Source organism: Bufo gargarizans, chromosome 3 (genome assembly GCF_014858855.1).
Source record: "Bufo gargarizans isolate SCDJY-AF-19 chromosome 3, ASM1485885v1, whole genome shotgun sequence".
In the NCBI taxonomy this organism is placed as follows: domain Eukaryota; kingdom Metazoa; phylum Chordata; class Amphibia; order Anura; family Bufonidae; genus Bufo; species Bufo gargarizans.
In genome coordinates, this window is record NC_058082.1 from 252,659,282 (window position 1) to 252,681,679 (window position 22,398).

Below are 22,398 nucleotides of genomic sequence, written 5' to 3' on the forward strand. Positions count from 1 at the left end.
GCCGTCCTGTACATCGGACAAATCACAAGGAAAGTCACACTCCTCTACCTCATCCCCTGTACACCCAGACTTTATGGGCACAGAGAAATCATCCAATGCGGGCCCTATAACTCTATGAGTTATGAAAGAGCTATTGTCTGATCTTAAAACACCCTTTAATAACGATCTTAAGACAGCTCTCTCTTCACTAAAAGCAGATATTACTGCCATAGGTGACCGCACAGCACATCTAGAGGAGAAAATGGAGGAGTTTACAACTGCCCATAACTGCCTTGTGGACGCTCATAACTCTGCTGAAGATGACATAGCTGCTATTAAGCTAAAACTGGCAGATATTGAGGACAGATCCAGAAGGAACAACATTCGATTTAGAAATATACCAGAAACAGTACAAGACGAACAGCTGCAGGAATACCTGATTGACCTGTTTTCAGCTCTGCTACCTCAAGCTTCCAATGCAGACCTATTAATAGATAGAGTCCACAGGCTTCCTAAACCTAAATCTATCCCAGCTTCCCTACCCAGGGATACTATAGCAAGGATCCATTATTATCACATCAAGGACTCAATTCTCAAAGCTGCAGCCAAAAAGCCTGATCTTCCTGAACGATTTCAAGAAATTTCACTTTACACAGATCTCTCACCTGCCACCCTAGCTAGACGCAGGGAATTCACTAAAATCACACAAATTCTAAGAGAGCAAAAAATTCTCTACAAGTGGGGATTCCCAGTCAAGCTTATTGTTCACTACAACGGACGCACTTCGGTGTTACTTTCTCCTAAAGAAGCTATGAACTTCCTATCTAAGAACGCTCTCATCAAGGATTCAGAAGAGCTAAGAAGCCCACCAAAGAAAAAACACCACACACTTGCCCATAAATGGACAGTAGTAGGTTCTCCCAAAGCTTATACTTCTCCAAAATGAGAAACTATTTCAACATCTTGGCTAGTGCCAATATAGCTGCTCTGTTATCAGCCTGACTCTAAAAAATAGTATTAGACTGGTTTGGAAATGTTAAAAGAAGATTAACATCCTAATTTTCACCAGCACCTCCCATGTCATGTTAGCAACCTGGGGTCGCATTGGTTCACTTAGAACCGGACTTTACTACCTTATCCTTACATTTTTTTTATTTGGGTTTTACTTTATGTCAATGTTCTGTTTAAAATTACTTGTTCGTGGTACATTGGTATTTTACTGAACATCTCACTACTGCAGGTGTTTTCTGTATTTAGATCCCCTCTGCGCACTTCTTTCCTGATAACGCATTATGGTCTTATGAATTGCTTCCTTAAATGTTAAGGGCCTTAATAGCCCAGCCAAGCGCTCCTTTCTATGGAAAGAGGACCACAGATTGGGATGTGATATATTCTGCGTACAAGAAACGCACTTAAATGAAGCAGACAGCTTCAGAATTAGTCATAAAGACTTTCCTACTATTATGTTTTCACATGCCTTCAATAAGAAAAGGGGTGTATTAATTGCTATAAAAAAATCTATCGCCTTTCAAACTTTATCTCTTGATGTAGACCCAATGGGTAGATTTTTTTTATTGTTACATGTCTGGTTAACAACTCACCTTATACTATAGTGTCTTTATATGCCCCTAATTCTAGAACTTTAAGTTTTATTAGGTCTATCTTGGTGTCCGTTACAACCCAAAAGATAGGTTCCATCATCATCTGCGGAGATTTTAACTTGGTAATGGACCCCCGTATTGACAAATCTACTCCTGTAAGTAAAAAGGATAACTATAAACTTAAGGATCTATGTCACAAGGAAGAGTTATTTGATGTCTGGAGGTCACGTCATGCCTCAGAAACAGACTACTCTTTTTTTTCAAACCCACACAACTCATATTCCCGGATAGATTTCTTTTTGGTTGATAAATGGTTACTCCAAAAGGTGGTGGACTTCAAGATAGGCCTGATTATTTGGTCTGATCATGCCCCTATTACAATCTCCATTCAAGAGACTTTCAACCTCAAACATTCTTCCCCATGGAGGTTAAATAACCTTTTATTATCGAATAAACACTACAAGGAATTAATATCTAAGGCACTAATAGAATACTTCCAACTCAATACTAACTCTGAGATTAATCCAAGAACAGTATGGTGCGCCCACAAAGCGGTAATCAGAGGTCTTTTTATTATATATTCCTCAGAATAAAAAAAGAAAAGAATGCTTAAACTAGAAGAACTACACAACAAACTTAGAATTTTGGAAAAAGATAACCAAAAATCTCCATCCTCCCATATTTCTCAACAAATTATTAGCATTAGACATGAAATATATCTCCTCATGCAAAACAATTTTGAAAGACATCTCAGACAATCCAGGGCACAATTTTACAGACAAGGGAATAGAGCCTCCAAAATGTTGGCCAATAAACTTAAAAATAAAGCAGCAAATTCCAGAATTCCTTTCCTGTAGTCCACTAATAAGAATAAAATAATAAACCCCCTTAAAATAGCCGAAGAATTCGCCAATTATTACCACTCCCTTTATAATTTAAAAAACAACCTAAATTCCCACCAACCACCCGCAGAAGACATTAACCTGTTTTTGAACAACATATCACTTCCCCTTTTATCCCCAGATCAACTCTCATTTCTAAATAAACCTATTTCTTCACAAGAAATACTTGACACCATTTCCACCCTCAAAATAAATAAATCCCCGGGCCCAGTCGGCTTTATAAATGAATATTATAAATCCTTCTCTCATATCTTAACTCCCCACCTACTTTCTTGCTTTCAACATATGATGCATGATAAGGGTATTCCCACAGAAATGCTTCAAGCAATAATAATTACTTTGCCCAAACCTGGGAAGGCCCCTAATACACCCGCTAATTTTAGACCAATATCTCTTTTAAATACTGATCTAAAATTATTTTCCAAAATCTTAGCTAATCGTCTAGCGGACATATTACCAAGTCTCATAGACTCTGACCAGGTAGGCTTTGTCAAACACCAACAAACATCAGACGGAACAAGATTTTTTTTTTACCTAATTGAAATAGCCCATACCCGTCGTACGCCTTCCATGCTCCTTTCACTGGACGTGGAGAAGGCGTTCGACAGGGTCCACTGGGGATTCCTTCACTCAGTCCTGAAAAAAATTGGATTTAATGGCCCTCTACTATCTGGCATATTAAATTTATATTCCTCACCCCAAGCTTTTGTCTACTCTGGATTTAAATCCCATTTATTTCCCATTTCAAACGGCACTAGACAGGGATGCCCCCTATCCCCTTTAATTTTCGCCCTAATAATGGAACCACTTGCTAGCCATATCAGATCATCCCCCCACATTACTGGCATTTCAATTTCAGGTAAAGACCATTGCATAGGCCTATTCGCAGATGACGTTCTTTTATTATTATCTAATCCCGCCACCTCTCTTCCCCACACTTGTAATATACTATCATCCTTCTCGAAGGCATCCTATTACAAAATCAACACCACAAAATCTCAAATCCTAAACTTGGGAATTCAGGAGAAAATTGTTAAGTCTCTAAAACTAGCCTTTCAATTTAACTGGGTTAAAAAAAATCAATACCCTATCTAGGGATTAACCTTACAGCACTTCCTAGCGAAACATTTACTCTCAATTACATTCCCTTATTTCAGGACATCAAATCTAAACTAACAAGCTTCAAAACACAAGGTATTTCCTGGCTAGGCAAAATTTCAGTTATAAAAAGTATCTTGCCCAAAATTTAATACTATTTCAGAAATCTGCCTATTCCAATACCCATCAAATACCTTAAAGATTTGCAAAAATCCCTATTACATTTTATATGGGGAGGCAAATATCATAGGATAAAGGCGGATATACTCTATCTTCCTAAAAAAGAAGGCGGTTTAAACTGTCCTTCAATCATACAATATTACAGACCCACAATCCTAGACCAATTAAAACATCTATGGCACAATGACCAGCAAAAAGAATGGTCTCGTATAGAAAAACATTTTCTTGGAAAACATTCTTTAAAAGACCTTCTTACAGCTATGTCTCTTTTCAAGTTTTACCCAAACAGTACCTTGGCTACTATTAAGGCTATCTTCAATGTTTGGGACGTAGTTGCTAATAAACGTCAATTATTTGATATATCCCTTCAAGATTACAACACCTCAATATTAGAATCCTATATTCCAGATTTAGACATCGCCACATGGAAAGAGAAGGGTTTATGTTACATTAATGATCTCCTCACAAATAACATTCTTAAACCCTTTTCGGAACTCTAACATTGTTACGGTCTTCCCACAAGAGATTTTTATAAATATCTTCAAATCAGACACGCTATTGTTAATACAATTTTTACCCATCCTCAAAGACGAAACAACAACAATCCATCTTCAACCTCTTTCACAAGATGGCTCTTAAATCATAACACTATTAGAAAAGGGATATCCAAAACATATGAAGTCCTTATCATACCATCAGAAGACCCATTACAAGTAATCAAGTCCAAATGGTCTCAAGACCTTTCCATCAATTTATCCACAGAACAATGGTCCCCTGCATTTGATGTAATATCCAATATTTCAAGATGCATCTCTCATTTAGAGATATCTAGGAAAATTCTATACAGGTGGTACTATCGCCCGATAAAACTAAATAGACTTTTCCCAGATACGTCCCCTGAATGTTGGAAATGTGGACACCCACAAGGATCCTTTCTTCATTGTTGGTGGGATTGTCCCCCGATCAATTCCTTATGGCAGAGATCTTTTCATATCTTTGCAAAAATTTGTCAAATTCCAATTACACCCTCACCACAATTGGCACTTCTTTTTATAGGTATTGAGACCATTCCTCTTGATTTTAGAACAGTTTTTGGTCATATATGTATTGCAACACGTCAACTTATCGCCTCCCATTGGAAATCCAACCAGATTCCCAACAACCTTGAAGTCATTAAAAAGGTTGAAGGCAACTGTTGGTACGAAGGAGTAGCTGCTTCTGCTCTCTTTAAAAAAACATACATTTTATAAACAATGGGGAACCTGGCTGAATAGTATCTTTCACGCTAACTCAAACTTAGCAAACTCTTTAGTTATATAAATGGGTTCTAATTGGCTTCTCACAAGATTTCGCAGCTTGTTTATAACATCTTGAAACGTCATACTTAAGATACATTCAATACCTGTGAAGTATCCATATTAATGTACCACTTTACTTTACTTAATTTGGTTTTTATTATTATCACTAAATACTGATGTTTCTTATGAAACTGTACCTTTTGCAATTGGTATTATCAGTGTATCTGGTTCATATATTCCGTATTATTTTATTATCCTATGTCCCTCCCCCCTCTTTCTTAACCCTTCCCTCCCTTCCTCCCCTTCCTTCTCAACCCCTCTCCGTCCTCCTTCCCTCTCAAATTCTCTTATGAGAATTCAAGAGGACACAGTTTTAAATTAGAGGGGCAAAGGTTTAAAAGTAATATAAGGAAGTATTACTTTACTGAGAGAGTAGTGGATGCATGGAATAGCCTTCCTGCAGAAGTGGTAGCTGCAAATACAGTGAAGGAGTTTAAGCATGCATGGGATAGGCATAAGGCTATCCTTCATATAAGATAGGGCCAGGGACTATTCATAGGATTCAGATATATTGGGCAGACTAGATGGGCCAAATGGTTCTTATCTGCCGACACATTCTATGTTTCTATGTTTCTATGACTTTGTATGTAATCACTGCCTGATTTGTACCAAATGTCATTACTTCTTAATTTTGGAAAAACTCAATAAAAACTTTCATGTTTCAAAAAATAAAATAAAAAAATGTGTTGCCATTGGAATACCGCAATGGAAGTTCCCCGGAAGGAAATATTTCTCCTAGAAGGGCATCCCAGAGCTAAATGGCCACGTTCAGTGGCAAGTGAATGTATCTCTGGCACACAGTGTCGGTGCCAAGATACATCTGACTACAGACACATGGTGTAGCAAACACGGGCAGGGAAGGTACATAGCTTTTACTGCCCACTGGGTGAACCTTTAAACTGCTGTCAAGCATGCAACCCATGGCACCCGTGTGGATTTGGTGTTACCGCCATGGATTGCATGCAGGCCTGCCTCTTCTTCTCCTCCTCCTACTCCATCCTCTGTCTCCTCCTCGGCTGACTCCTCCTTTTACACTGCTACCGCCTCTTCTGCTGCACCCCCCAAACTCCTCAGAACATATTCGACGTGCCAGGTGAGACATTGCCTTGCTGTGCTGCAGCTGTTGTGCCTGCAAGCCAAGAACCACAACGGTCCTGCACTGCTTTCAGCTCTGCAGTCAAAAGCAAAGTGGTGTACGACAATGTTGCCAATCGGCTGAGCACGCTGAAACAGGGCAAAATTACAAACATGCCGTGCATGGCACACGTCCTGAACTTGCAAAATACCCCGGGGTCCAGGATGTCTGGCAGCAGGCCAGGAAAATCTCTGGCCATTTTAGAAGATCCTTCATGGCCATGGCTCTCCTTGCTGACGTTCAGCAGCAACACCAGACTTCAGATTTTTGACAGCCCGATGCGCTGGAACTCCACCTTGTATATGCTTGATAGGCTGCTCCAGCAACAACGTGCTGTTAACGGCTACCTGTAAGAACTCTGCAGTAGGACAGGTTCTGGGGAGCTTGGTTTCTTTTCACTGTGTCAGGGGCTGCTCATGCGCGAGTCATGCAGACTTTTGCAGCCATTTGATGAGATCTGGTCAGTCATAGCCAGGGCACTATCAGTGACATCGTACCTTACGGTTTAATTCTGGAGCATGCATTGCATTGTGTCATTGATAAAGCCTTTGAGGAGCAGGAGCTGCAAGATGAGGAAGTTTCAATGCTGAATAAATTCCCAGGAGGGGCTACTCCATCTAAGACCATTCAGCACGAGTCTGAAGAGGAGTCAGAGGAGAATGGTGACTGGGTTGGAGGAGGAGAAGGAGGAACAAGAAGAGCAGGCTTTAAGCTTTTCGGGGGATCCCTGGTGTTGTCCGTGGCTGGGGGGAAGAGACCAAGGACGACATTCTCCTGGGCAATGAGCAGGAGCCAGGACTCTCCACCGCTTCCAATTTAGTTCCAATTGGGCCTTCTTGCTCCAGTGTTTGAAGAGGGACCTCCGTATAAAAAGCATAAAGGGCAAGGACCAGTACTGGGTGGCAACGTACTTAGACCCCGTTACAAACACAAAATGGCGTTCATGTTACTAGCATCACAGAGCTGTCAGAATGCAGCATTTCTAGGCCTTACTGCAAGAGATGCTGCATTTTTCTGTTGCGGGCGCTGGCAGAGGAATTTCCACCCACAGAGAAACAGGTGCGGGTACCAATCCTACCGAGCATGCAAGAAGAGGGCAGTTTGAAGATGTGTTGGTCACTTCGGATATGAGATCATTCTTGCAGCCAACCTATTGACATCCGCCCTCCGGATCCAGCCTCAGGAAAGGCCTAGACTAACAGGTGTCTGACTACATCAGGTTAACGGCCGATGTGGACGCTATGACAAGCGAGGAACCCCTGGACTACTGGGTGTGCAGGCTTGACCTGTATCCAGAACTGGCACAATTTGTCATGGAACTTTTGGCTTGACCCTCGTCCAGTGTCCTGTCCAAAATGACGTTCAGCGCAGCAGGAGGGATCGTGACCAATAAGCGCACTCGCCTAGCTCACGACAGTGTGGACTATCGCACATTTCTAAAAATGAATGAGGCATGAATATCAGAGGAATTCAACACCTGTGACGACCACGTTTAATTAAATTTCCTCATGCCAGCCACACATATCCGCCATCAGTCACCCAGAACAAAGAATGGTCCCTGTCTTATGTAAATACAGCGGCATAAAATGCCTTTTCTGTCAGGTAAATGCCTAATGTTTGGGGCCTGTACTTCACTGGCCTGCAGGAAAATTGTTATCCAATGACCATCTAATATACCTCTAGCCACATAATCACTTGCTCTTTTCTGTACGGTGAATGCCTAATTGTTGGGGCTTCAGAGAAATTCAACACCTGTGACGACCACGTGTTATCGAACATCACCTATTATCATTTGAGGTTTATTCAAGAGGGGGGATTACTTTTAAAGATATGTATTTGACATGTATTTGTACTGGACTACAGTAAAATCGTTATCCAATGACCGTCTAATAGACCTCCAGCCACATAATCACGTGATCTTTTATGTCCGGTGAATGCCTAATATTTGGGGCCTGTACTCCACTGGCCTGCAGTAAAATTGATATCCAATGACCATCTAATATTCCTCCAGCCACATAATCACTTGATCTTTTCTGAACAGTGAATGCACAATTTTTGGGGACTGTAATCTAACTGGCCAACAGTATAATTGTTATACTGTGACCGCCTCATGTACCTCCAGCCACATAATCACTTGTTCTTTTCTGTACTGTGAATGCCTAATGTTTGGGGCCTGTACTCCAGTGGGCTACAATACATTTTTTATCCATTGACCGCATCACCTACCTCAAGCCACATAATCACTTGTTCTTTTATGTCAGGTGAATGCCTAAATTTTAGGGCCCATATTCTCGTTCCCTAAAATAAACATTTTCTAGGTTCCAGCAGGGCACATTTTTGAGAATTTCCCTTTAAGGCGCATAAAAATGGCCCCTGATTAAAATACATATTTTTTGTGGGCATTTTTGTCATTGATCCCCATCTAGTATACCACTATCCATTTTGGGGGACTATTTGTGCACTTTTAGTAAGTATTTGGTGGCTGCAAATATGACCTGAAGGTTTTCCAGGTTCGCCTGCCATTAAAGTAAATGGGGCCCAAACTTGAGCATTCAATCGCGTTTCCGAACCTTCTTGGCTGATGTTCGTCCATCACTACTCCAAGCATGCCCATGCTGCCTACAGTTATCAGCCTACAGTATGGCATGGTGGAAGTTGTAGTTTTACAACAGCTGGAGAGCCGCCGGTTGGCCATCACTGCCATAGACTCAAAGCTAACATCTGGGGGCAGCTTCCTGTGGCTTTGTAAAATGCTGGTAAAAAGCTGCAAAAACTTGAAAATTGGCAAAACAGGTTAAAAAATAAAAGTGTCAGATACGTATGGCACCAAATAAATTTAACTTTTAATTTATACCTAATGAGACAATAACTTGCATGTAAATATAAGCAACATATATAGTTCATTTAAAATGAAAGTTCAGCAGTAAATAAAAAATACTTTTAGAGTTGTAGTTTCCACACTGCAGTTCTTCACATTTCACCCAACTCAATATAGTCATAGATAACAAGCTATACTTCAAAAGCCACAGATTGATATTAGAAAAGTCTATTTCTTGATTGTTGTCTCCAAAACTCCATTTAATATGAATATGGAGAAAATGAAGATACTGACCTCCAGTGGTGAAGTATTGTGCTACCAGCTACTCACTGAGCAATGTAACTAGTAAGCCCTCATGGGCAGGGTCCTTCCCCCTTTATGCCATTTTGTCACTCCATTAGCTTCTTCTTATTGTACTAGTTATTGTATTATATTATTGTATGTAAAACCCTTTTCTCATATGCACAACACTTTAAAGGGACTCTGTCAAGTCCAAAACATCCTGCAATTTAGAGTAAGCAGTCTATAGTGTAAGTGATGCTGAGTCTGATTATGTAATTTTTATCTTCATAATAATTTGCATTCCAATGCTGTGCTCCGACAAACCAGCAGTAAGATGCTGTGAGAGGACTCTTCTTTGAGTTCTATCCACTATATGCATGGGCACGCATGCTCTTCATTTTGATACATGTTCCATTTAAAAGGATTGTCCAGTATTTAAAAAATGAGGACCTGTACACTCCCTGTACAATCCCTGCATGATTATGTGCAATGGGGTATCTGTAATTGTTTATAATGTTTTTGCTATGTTTATACTTCATACATGAGCAGAAAAGATATGGTTGGCAGGGACAGGGTTAACTGCTCTTTTCCTCCCCTCTTGGTAGGAGTGGTCTGGTCCTATTTCCTGCCAGGAGGGTGAGTTTGAATCCAGACTAATGGAGATAGGAAGCACATGCTAGAGCTCCTACTCTAAGGGACCTTATCCAATTCTACGGTGAGACTACTAATCCAGTGAAATTCCTGGAACCAAGATTACTTCCATCATAGAAACTACAATTTGTTTAGTCAGCAGAGTGACCGGCAAACTGCAGCTTTCCAAACCCCGTTGCAGATGAGGGACAATATATTTCAGACACTTATGACCAAAACAACATCCAGACCAGACTAGCTCCAAGCCTATATGTCACAGGGAACACCTATACCTGCAAGTGTAATTGTCACGGCTGAGGATGGGGAAAACACTCAGCCGTGCGATGCCACGTGATGTAAGTCGCTGCTCGGCCAGGACAACAGAATAAGGGTACAGGTCACCTCCTATAGCATCCCTAATCTGACCCTGACTCCTAGCTGCATGAGCCGACCTTGATGGTAGGAGGGCTCATGCTCAGGAACCTCAGAATCCTACTCACCCTCTGCCGATCCCTGAACTAGGAGCTGGATAGACCACCTGTTCCTCCTGGATGCGGAGAAATAGGAGTCTAAATTGGCCAAGCTGCAGGGGGATAGAAACAGAAACAGACTATGGATATGGCAGGTGAAAGACTTCCACCCCTTCCTGCCACAGACACACTGACTGGATCCCTGAGCTAAAGTGCTGGAGTCCACACACAGACATAAAAGAACACAGCACACATAGACACACAGGAAGCCAGAACCATAGCTGCAATAATACAGACACCACATAAACATAAACTTAACATTGCATAACAACATTTATGACCACAAGGGTGGCCCTCACTGGCAGATTGTATACAAACCATGAGGATGACTCCAGCAACATGCCTGGAGTACCCCTCAGACCTCTGCTCTCAACTGAGGCTAAATAGCCCATGTAGCCACACCCACACACAGACACACCCAGTGTTCACACAAAGAGGGAGTTAACCCTTCTTACACCAGGCAAGAGATGGAAGCCACTTAAAGGGGAAAGTGCACACATTACTAAAACCCTGTGCACACCAGACATACAAAAGACACACCTAACAAAGATAGGTTGCCAGGTGCAACCGCATGCACATAGCAGCAAGCAGCCTAGCATCAGCTCAGGCTGCTATGCTGTCACGTACAAACATGTTGCCAGCAGCAACCACATGTAAGGCAACAATCCAGCCGCCCTCACAATGTGATTGACAAAAACCAAACCGCAGACAACTGCATGCGGATCAGGAGTCACGACCATGACCATGGTCGTGACAGTAATTTGATTTCCACTTATTCAGTCACATACCTCATTATCTGGTGACAGAAACTGTACTGGGCAATTACTATTAGAGATAGGAGTCGTTTCGCGGCGAACTTTGCGTGTTCGTGATTCGCCGAACATATGGAGAAATTTGTGCCCGCCATATTCTTTAACATTGAATAATAGAATGAAGAACCGCATTCAATTCAAGTGTCTCTGGTGGCAATCATAGGCTGCGAACAGCCAGTAAATATTAAATGAAAATTGCGGCACTTAGATTTGGATTATTGCATTCAAACTTTTTTTTTATTTTTTCAAGTTTTTGCAGTAGTTTCATCCAACTACTGCAAAAACTTGAAAAAATAAAAAAATGTTTGAATGCAATAATCCAAATCTGAGTGCCGCAATTTTCATTTTATATTCTTTAACATTGTGAAGAACTTTGACCCATGACACAGCCATCAGGTGGTACAGGACAGCCAATTGAGACATTTCAGCACATGGACATATCCCCTACCAGATAAATAAACCTGATCTGGCCGCCATTTTTCATTCAGTGTTTTGCCACTGTAGGGAGAGGTTGATATGTGGAGCAGGGACAGGCTGTTAGTGCCTTCATAACTGAAATGGTCCTTAAAAAAGTGGGTTTTTTGAAATTTTCAGAAAGATTTCAAGATTTGCTTCTAAACTTCTAAGTGTTCTAACGTCCCCAAAAATTAAATGTTTTTCACAAAATGTTTAAACCATAAAGTAGCCATATTGTAAATGTAAACTAATAACTATAATATGAGGTATCACTATCTGTTTTAAAAGCAGAGAAATAGAAATTTGGAAAGTTGCAAATTGTTCGGTTAATTTGGTATTTTTCAAAAATTTTAATGAAAAATATTGACTAAAATTTACCACTATCATGAAGTACAATGTGTCACGAGAAAACAGTCTCAGAATGGCTTGGATAAGTGAAAGTGTTTTAAAGTTACCACATAAAGTGACACATTTCCAAAAAAGGTGAAATATGGCAAGGTCCTTAAAGGGTTAAAGAGCTTTCTGATAGTATACTATCCCTATTTTTCTGAAAATGCTCATTAAATGCAGACATTGGTACTTTTTGATACTTAGGCCACTTGGTATCATGTTCTTCTCTAGATAAGTACTCAATGTACAGGGTGGGCCATTTATATGGATACACCTTAATAAAATGGGAATGGTTGGTGATATTAACTTCCTGTTTGTGGCACATTAGTATATGTGAGGGGGGAAACATTTTCAAGATGGGTGGTGACCATGGTGGCCATTTTGAAGTCGGCCATTTTGAATCCAACTTTTGTTTTTTCAATAGGAAGAGGGTCATGTGACACATCAAGTTTATTTACAAGTTTATTTGGAAATAATATCTGATGCAAACATCTGCAGTTATCCACCATATTACAGACACTGACATTTTTTATTTAGGTTGGCTAATTTACATACAGACAACTTCCCGGCCCCCTCAGTAATAGCTACATCAACTTGCATTGATACTAGAATTAGAGTTGAGAGGATCTATTTGTTGGAATGGAGATATTTACCATGTGAGGAGTCTTATATGCTACATAATTCTTATAGGCTACACTGTGGGTATACATATTAGCTTTCATTCCAAAATGAACAAAAAACTAAGCCTCTGTTTGCCACCAGAAGTTAGGTATCAAACCAATAAGTCAATGCTTAACCTTTTAAAGACACTGTGAAGCATGAAATTAGATTTCCCCTCATCAGTCCAGAGCAGAGAGAACTAGCGTTCCTGGGTGACCGTCTTTGGTCTGGATCGAGGGAGGGACTACTAGTGCACTTCAATAAATTAGAATATCATAAAAAAGTTAATTTATTTTAGTAATTCAATTCAAAAAGTGAAACTCATATATTATATAGATTCGTTACACATAAAGTGATCTATTTCAAGCCTTTATCTCTTTTTTATTATTTTGGCTTACAGCTAATGACTAGAGTTGAGCGGACACCTGGATGTTCGGGTTCAAGAAGTTCGGCCGAACTTCCCGGAAATGTTTGGGTTCGGGATCCGAACCCGAACCGAACTTTGTCCCGAACCCCATTGAAGTCAATGGGGACCCAAACTTTTCGGCACTAAAAAGGCTGTAAAACAGCCCAGGAAAGAGCTAGAGGGCTGCAAAAGGCAGCAACATGTAGGTAAATCCCCTGCAAACAAATGTGGATAGGGAAATGAATAAAAATAAAAATAAAATAATAAAAATTAACCAATATCAATGGGAGAGAGGTCCCATAGCAGAGAATCTGGCTTCACGTCACCCACCACTGGAACAGTCCATTCTCAGATATTTAGGCCCCGGCACCCAGGCAAATGGAGAGAGGTCCCGTAACAGAGAATCTGTCTTCATGTCAGCAGAGAATCAGTCTGCATGTCATAGCAGAGAATCAGGCTTCACGTCAGCCACCACTGCAACAGTCCATTGTCAGATATTTAGGCCCAGCACCCAGGCAGAGGAGAGAGGTCTCGCAACAGAGAATCTGTCTTCATGTCAGCAGAGAATCAGTCTGCATGTCATAGCAGAGAATCAGGCTTCACGTCAGCCACCACTGCAACAGTCCATGTCATATATTTAGGCCCAGCACCCAGGCAGAGGAGAGAGGTCCCGTAACAGAGAATCTGGCTTAATGTCAGCAGAGAATCAGTCTGCATGTCATAGCAAAGAATCAGGCTTGACGTCAGCCACCACTGCAACAGTCCATTGTCATATATTTACCCCCAGCACCCAGGCAGAGGAGAGAGGTCCCGTAACAGAGAATCTGGCTTCATGTCAGCAGAGAATCAGTCTGCATGTCATAGCAGAGAATCAGGCTTCACGTCACCCAACATAAGAACAGTCCATTGGCAAATATTTAGGCCCTGGCACCCAGACAGAGGAGATGTTCATTCAACTTTGGGTTGCCAAGGCAATATAATGGTAAAATGAAAATAAAAAGAGGATTGACTGAGGAAGTGCCCTGGAGTACAATAATATATGGTTAAGGGGAGGTAGTTAATGTCTAATCTGCACAAGGGATGGACAGGACCTGTGGGATCCATGCCTGGTTCATTTTTATGAACGTCAGCTGGTCCACATTGGCTGTAGACAGGCGGCTGCGTTTTTCTGTAATGACGCCTCCTGCCGTGCTGAATACACGTTCAGACAAAACGCTGGCCGCCGGGCAGGCCAGCACCTCCAAGGCATAAAAGGCTAGCTCTGGCCACGTGGACAAATTAGAGACCCAGAAGTTGAATGGGGCCGAACCATCAGTCAGTACCTGGAGGGGTGTGCACACGTACTGTTCCACCATGTTAGTGAAATGTTGCCTCCTGCTAACACGTTGCGTATCAGGTGGTGGTGCAGTTAGCTGTGGCGTGTTGACAAAACTTTTCCACATCTCTGCCATGCTAACCCTGCCCTCAGAGGAGCTGGCCGTGACACAGCTGCCTTGGCGACCTCTTGCTCCTCCTCTGCCTTGCCCTTGGGCTTCCACTCGTTCCCCTGTGACATTTGGGAATGCTCTCGGTAGCGCGTCTACAAACGTGTGCTTTTACTCGCGCATTTTCCTATCACGCTCCAGTGAAGGAAGTAAGGTGGGCACATTGTCTTTGTAGCGTGGATCCAGCAGGGTGGCAACCCAGTAGTCCGCACACGTTAAAATGTGGGCAACTCTGCTGTCGTTGCGCAGGCACTGCAGCATGTAGTCGCTCATGTGTGCCAGGCTGCCCAGAGGTAAGGACAAGCTGTCCTCTGTGGGAGGCGTATCGTCATCGTCCTGCCTTTCCCCCCAGCCACGCACCAGTGATGGGCCCGAGCTGCGTTGGGTGCCACCCCGCTGTGACCATGCTTCATCCTCATCTTCCTCCACCTCATCCTCGTCCTCCTCGTCCTCCAGTAGTGGGCGCTGGCTGGCCACATTTGTACCTGGCCTCTGCTGTTGCAAAAAACCTCCCTCTGAGTCACTTTGAAGAGACTGGCCTGAAAGTGCTAAAAATGACCCCTCTTCCTCCTCCTCCTCCTCCTCCTCCTGGGCCACCTCCTCTTCCATCATCGCCCTAAGTGTTTTCTCAAGGAGACATAGAAGTGGTATTGTAACGCTGATAACAGCGTCATCGCCACTGGCCATGTTGGTGGAGTACTCTAAACAGCGCAACAGGGCACACAGGTCTCGCATGGAGGCCCAGTAATTGGTGGTGAAGTGGTGCTGTTCCGTAGTGCGACTGACCCGTGCGTGCTGCAGCTGAAACTCCACTATGGCCTGCTGCTGCTCGCACAGTCTGTCCAGCATGTGCAAGGTGGAGTTCCACCTGGTGGGCACGTCGCATATGAGGCGGTGAGCGGGAAGGCCGAAGTTACGCTGTAGCGCAGACAAGCGAGCAGCGGCAGGATGTGAACGCCGAAAGAGCGAACAGACGGCCCGCACTTTATGCAGCAGCTCTGACATGTCGGGGTAGTTGTGAATGAACTTCAGCACCACCAAATTCAGCACATGCGCCAAGCAAGGGATGTGCGTCAAACCGGCTAGTCTCAGAGCTGCAACGAGATTTCGCCCATTATCGCACACCACAAGGCCGGGCTTGAGGCTCACCGGCAGCAACCACTCGTCGTTCTGTTGTTCTATACCCCGCCACAACTCCTGTGCGGTGTGGGGCCTGTCCCCCAAACATATGAGTTTCAGAATGGCCTGCTGACGTTTACCCCGGGCTGTGCTGAAGTTGGTGGTGAAGGTGTGTGGCTGACTGGATGAGCAGGTGGAAGAAGAGGAGGAGGAAGCTGAGAAGGAGGAGGTGGCAACAGGAGGCAAAGAATGTTGCCCAGCGATCCTTGGCGGTGGAAGGACGTGCGCCAAACAGCTCTCCGCCTGGGGCCCAGCTGCTACTACATTTACCCAGTATGCAGTTAGGGAGATATAGCGTCCCTGGCCATGCTTACTGGTCCACGTATCTGTGGTTAGGTGGACCTTGCCACAGATGGCGTTGCGCAGTGCACACTTGATTTTATCGGATACTTGGTTGTGCACGGAAGGCACGGCTCTCTTGGAGAAGTAGGCTAGGAACAACATACTGTGGGACAGCAAGCGACATGAGCTGTTTGAAGCTGTCTGTGTCCACCAGCCTAAATGACAGCATTTCATAGGCCAGTAGTTTAGAAATGCTGGCATTCAGGGCCAGGGATCGAGGGTGGCTAAGTGGGAATTTACGCTTTCTCTCAAATGTTTGTGAGATGGAGAGCTGAACGCTGTGGTGTGACATGGTTGAGATGCTTGGTGACGGAGGTGGTGGTGGTGTTGGTGGTACATCCCCTGTTTGCTGGGCGGCAGGTGCCAACGTTCCTCCAGAGGCGGAGGAAGAGGCCGAGGCGGCAGCAGCAGAAGAGGCCGAGGCGGCAGCAGCAGAAGAGGTAGCAGTGGGAGCCTGAGTGACTTCCTTGTTTTTAAGGTGTTTGCTCCACTGCAGTTCATGCTTTGCATGCAGGTGCCTGGTCATGCAGGTTGTGCTAAGGTTTAGAACGTTAATGCCTCGCTTCATGCTCTGATGGCACAGCGTGCAAACCACTCGGGTCTTGTCGTCAGCACATTGTTTGAAGAAGTGTCATGCCAGGGAACTCCTTGAAGCTGCCTTTGGGGTGCTTGGTCCCAGATGGCGGCGGTCAGTAGCAGGCGGAGTCTCTTGGCGGCGGGTGTTCTGCTTTTGCCCACTGCTCCCTCTTTTGCTACGCTGTTGGCTCGGTCTCACCACTGCCTCTTCCTCCGAACTGTGGCACGACCTTCATTCCATGTGGGGTCTAGGACCTCATCGTCCCCTGCATCGTCTTTCACCCAGTCTTGATCCCTGACCTCCTGTTCAGTCTGCACACTGCAGAAAGACGCAGCAGTTGGCACCCGTGTTTCGTCATCATCAGAGACATGCTGAGGTGGTATTCCCATGTCCTCATCATCAGGAAACATAAGTGGTTGTGCGTCAGTGCATTCTATGTCTTCCACCGCTGGGGAAGGGCTGGGTGGATGCCCTTGGGAAACCCTGCCAGCGGAGTCTTCAAACAGCATAAGAGACTGCTGCATAAATTGAGGCTCAGACAGTTTCCCTGGTATGCATGGGGGTGATGTGACAGACTGATGGGCTTGGTTTTCAGGCGCCATCTGTGCGCTTTCTGCAGAAGACTGGGTGGGAGATAATGTGAACGTGCTGGATCCACTGTCGGCCACCCAATTGACTAATGCCTGTACCTGCTCAGGCCTTACCATCCTTAGAACGGCATTGGGCCCCACCATATATCGCTGTAAATTGTGGCGGCTACTGGGACCTGAGGTAGTTGGTACACTAGGACGTGTGGCTGTGGCAGAACGGCCACGTCCTCTCCCAGCATCAGAGGGTCCACTAACACCACCACGACCATGTCCGCGTCCGCGTCCTTTACTAGATGTTTTCCTCATTGTTATCGTTCACCACAACAACAAAAATATTATTTGACCCACTGTATTGAATTCAAATTCAGGCCTTTTTTTTAAAGACAACTAACACTATCTGGCTATCTATTTAGGTACCAAATTACACTTATACAGGCACAGCAGTAACCACAGATTTAGCTGACTATAAATTTGAGGCCTATTATTTACGCGCTGGGTGACAGGTATAGGTTTACTGATAGAATTAGACTTGGATATGCACAGTAGCGTGTGTGTGAAGTTATTCAGAATGACCCTATCTGCACCTTGAATCTAATATACCCTTTTAGGGATAAATTTAAAGTAGGCCTGATACATCAGAAACCACTAAATTAGGAAATTGCTAAATTGGGAATTGTATTTCAACCCAGAACAAAAAATGTGCTTTGACGGACACTAAATAACTTGACCAGCCACAGCAGTACAGCAGTAACGACAGATTTAGCTGGATATAAATTTAAAGGCCTAGTATTTAGGCGCTGGGTGACAGGTATAGGTTTACTGACAGAATTAGACTTGGAAATGCACAGTAGCGTGTGTGTGAAGTTATTCAGAATGACCCTATGTGCACCTTGAATCTAATATACCCTTTTAGGGATAAATTTAAAGTAGGCCTGATACAGCAGAAACCACTAAATTAGGAAATTGCTAAATTGGGAATTGTATTTCAACCCAGAACAAAAAATGTGCTTTGACGGACACTAAATAACTTGACCAGCCACAGCAGTAACGACAGATTTAGCTGGATATAAATTTGAGGCCTAGTATTTAGGCGCTGGGTGACAGGTATACGTTTACTGACAGAATTAGACTGGGATATGACCAAAAAATAACCAGACTATTGCTGGTTAAATGCACTTGGTGTGACAGCTTCACCCTGATGTAGGATTTAGCCAAAAAACAACCACACCATTGAGGGTTAAATGCACTTGGTGACAGCTTGTGCTGGCACACCACAAGACAAAATGGCCGCCGATCACCCCAGAAAAAAGTGACTGAAAAACGCTCTGGGCAGCCTAAAAACAGTGAGCAATTCAATAGCAGCAGTTCAATCATCCACAGCTGCAGATCGATCTCTGAATGAAGTCCTTTGGAGGAGTTAATCACTGCCTAATCTCGCCCTAACATGGCAGCTGCAACCTCTCCCTATGCTGATCAGAGCAGAGTGACGGGCGGCGCTATGTGACTCCAGCTTAAATAGAGGCTGGGTCACATGGTGCTCTGGCCAATCACAGCCATGCCAATAGTAGGCATGGCTGTGACAGCCTCTTGGGGCAAGTAGTATGATGCTTGTTGATTGGCTGCTTTGCAGCCTTTCAAAAAGCGCCAATGAAAGCGACGAACACCGAACCCGAACCCGGACTTTTACGAAAATGTCCGGGTTCGGGTCCGGGTCCGTGTCACGGACACCCCAAAATTCGGTACGAACCCGAACTATACAGTTCGGGTTCACTCATCCCTACTAATGACCCAAAAGTCAGTATCTCAGAAAATTAGAATATTGTGAAAAAGTTCATTACTATAGATTCACGGTGTCACACTCTGATCAGCTAATCAACACAAAAGACAGTCTAGAAGACAGTCATTGCCTGGGTTAGCTACAAAATGTCATAGCTAAAGAAGCAAGAATACTAATGGAAAGTTGAGTGGAAGGAAAAAGTGTGGCAGAAAAAGGTGCACAAGCAACAGGGATAATTCGCAACCTTGAAAAGATAGTCCAGAAAAGAGCATTCAAGAATTTGTGGGATATTCACAAGGAGTCGATTGCGGCTGGAGTCAATGCTTCAAGAGCTACCACACATAGACATATCCAGGATATGGGCTACAACTTGTGTCATGCCACTCATGACCCAAAGACAATGTCAAAAGCGTTTTACCTGGGCTAAGGAGAAAAAGGACTGGACTGTTGCTCAGTAGTTTAAAGTACTGTTTTAATTTGCATTTCATTTGGAAATCAAGGTCCCAGAGTCTGGAGTGGACACGCACACAATCTAGTTTGCATGAGGTCCAGTGTGAAGTTTCCACAGGCAGTGATGGTTTGGGGAGCCATGTCGTCTGCTGGTGTTGGTCCACTGTGTTATATCAAGTCCAAAGTCAGCAAAGCCATCTACCAGGAAATTTTGGAGCACTTTGTGCTTCCCTCTGCTGACAAGCTTTATGGAGACACTGATTTCATTTTCCAGCAGGACTTGGCATCTGCCCACACTTACAATAATATGTACAGTATCACAGTGCTTGATTAGGCAGCAAGCAATATACTGTATATATGTGTATATATATGTTGGTAAGGCTGAAGTTCAGCCTGCATTTGTGGGAGGGGCTTGAGCCTTTATAAACCCCTCTTCCCTCACCTTAGTAGGCTTTCCGGTTCATGGATTTTTCAGTTGCAATTGTGACGTGTGTCTCCTTGTTCCTCCGGCCGCCTCACGCAGAGATCTTCACTTCTAGTGGGTAAGTGGGATGCACTATCGCAGAGCAGAGGACAGCGGCAGTCCGGCTCCTTACTACCGCGTCATTCAGCGGGTGCGTTCCAGCGTGGAACGCACGCGCTTCGTGGTCTTGTTCACCACCCGTTCTCCCTGCCTTATGGCGGCTGGCGGCTCGGCGGCGGCGTGCGCTCCTCGGAGCGAGCGCGGCTTTCACTATACTCAAGGGGGGGGTTCGTGGGGGGGCCTGGTTGGCCGGCTCGCTCCTTCTGCCACAAGGACGGCGCATGGAGGCGTGCATTCCAGGGTGGAGCGCACATGCCTTCCGGCGCATGTAATGTTTGTCACTCACCCCCTGGCCGGGCTCCTTGGCTACTGTGTCGGCTTGCGTTCCACGTGGAGCGCAGGCACACAGGCAGCCAGGCCTGAGAGTAAGGGGGGGGGGAATAACTGGTACTGATCGGGCTTCTTCTCGCATTCTGGCCCCTCATTCATCGTTCACATAGGTCTCCATTCCACCCATGGGTCCCTCTACAGTCCTTCACTTATTAGTCCACACAAGCTGGTAGCCAGACTGCTGCCAAACATCCATTCATGAGGGATATAGGATCTCCAGGTTACTGCGCGGCCCTGGCCTCCGCTAGGGGTGGGCCCCCTGGGCATGAGTCCCCCAGTCCGGCCATCCCATGTCATGGTAACGGTAAAAAAAAACAACAAAAAAAAACCTTGTATAAAAAAAAAAAAACATATATATAAAAAAACGTATTAGATAAAAAAAAAACGTATTAAAAAAACAAAACATAACCCCCCCTCCCCCGTAATATAAGATACATTAAAACCTATCAGGGTGGATATCTTGCGCAGGACTCGCCCGGCTTCTTTCGCACTTTCTGGCACCTGGTCACGCCAAGGATTGTCTTGTCTTCCTGGTTCGCCCAGGCCACGGTTGTCTTCATGTCATAACCGCTTAGTTTGTCTCCAGGGCACTGTCGGTGGTCTTGTCACGGTTCTGGTCTTGTCACATTGTCTCCCCTGGTTCGCCCAGGGCACGGTACATTCCTGGTACGCCCAGGTCTTCATGTTTTCTTCTCTATCACATGGGTTTCACGCACCTGTCCGTTGACTTATCAGAGTCTTTCTAAGGGGCCATCCTTCGGCTGCTCCCCTGGTCGTTCTTTGCTTTCCATGGCTCTAAGGTTTACCATGTCAGTCTGCCGCCCTTCGCGGGCCGCTGCTACGCGCAGCCTCTATCTCATGGCTACGCACCTTCTTTTCTGTCAACCGCCTGGTACGCTCAGGTGGCTCTCTCCGGTCAAGTATCCGGTCCGATACGCTCAGATGGTTACTTGGCCTAGGGGTGCGCCCCATCCTGGCCAGTTCGCCTGGTTCTAACAGGTATGAGGTCACCCGTTTCCTCTGCACTTTCAAATTTTCGCCTGTTACTTTATTTGCAGGATTTTATCCTATTTTCCGTTCCTATCGGTCCTATACAGGTAAGTTCGCACTGACTCCGTCGGTGTACCTGTCAGATCATGTTCACGCTTTTAATTGTCCCTTCGTGTGTCCGGCTAGGTCAGGTTCTACTAAGCCGTCTTACGGGTTCTTATTCCGGTACGTGTTTCTCTGTCGTTCACCACTTCGAATACCATTCCGTCATCACCCTTTTTTTTTTCTCTCTTTATTTGTCACGCCTTTTGTTTTCTAACAGCGCTGCCATGTCTCAAGCTTCGGATATGGAGGACAGCCTGTCCGCCTCAGTCATGTCAGGCCAGGCGGGTCCATCATCCCTTCGGAGCTGGACCATACCAAAGCTATTGGCAGAGCTGAACCGAAGAGGCATCCCGCACCCGGCCACCGCAAGGAAGGCAGAGCTGTACAAACTTCTCATGACCAGCCCCAGCACTTCGGCAGTGCAGCAGGAGGCGTCCTCCATGCAGTTGTCACTGGTACAGCTACAATCGACCCTAAAATCCTTGGTCGACTCGGTAGCAGACGTCCGGGCAAGGGTATTGGAGCTGGAATCCCGGCCACCCATGGCAACCCCGGCACTCGTCCCGCTGATTGCACCGTCTACATCGGGTTGGCTGGCTCCAGGTACGCCAAGGCCCATTCCCCAGGTGTCCCCCTCACACTTCATTCCTGACAACCTCAAAAGAGACATTCTGGCAGGAAAGGATGTCAACCTGGCGTCAAGCCTCATTGCCGCTCAAGACGTACCCGAAAACAGGGTCATCAACTGTGGGGA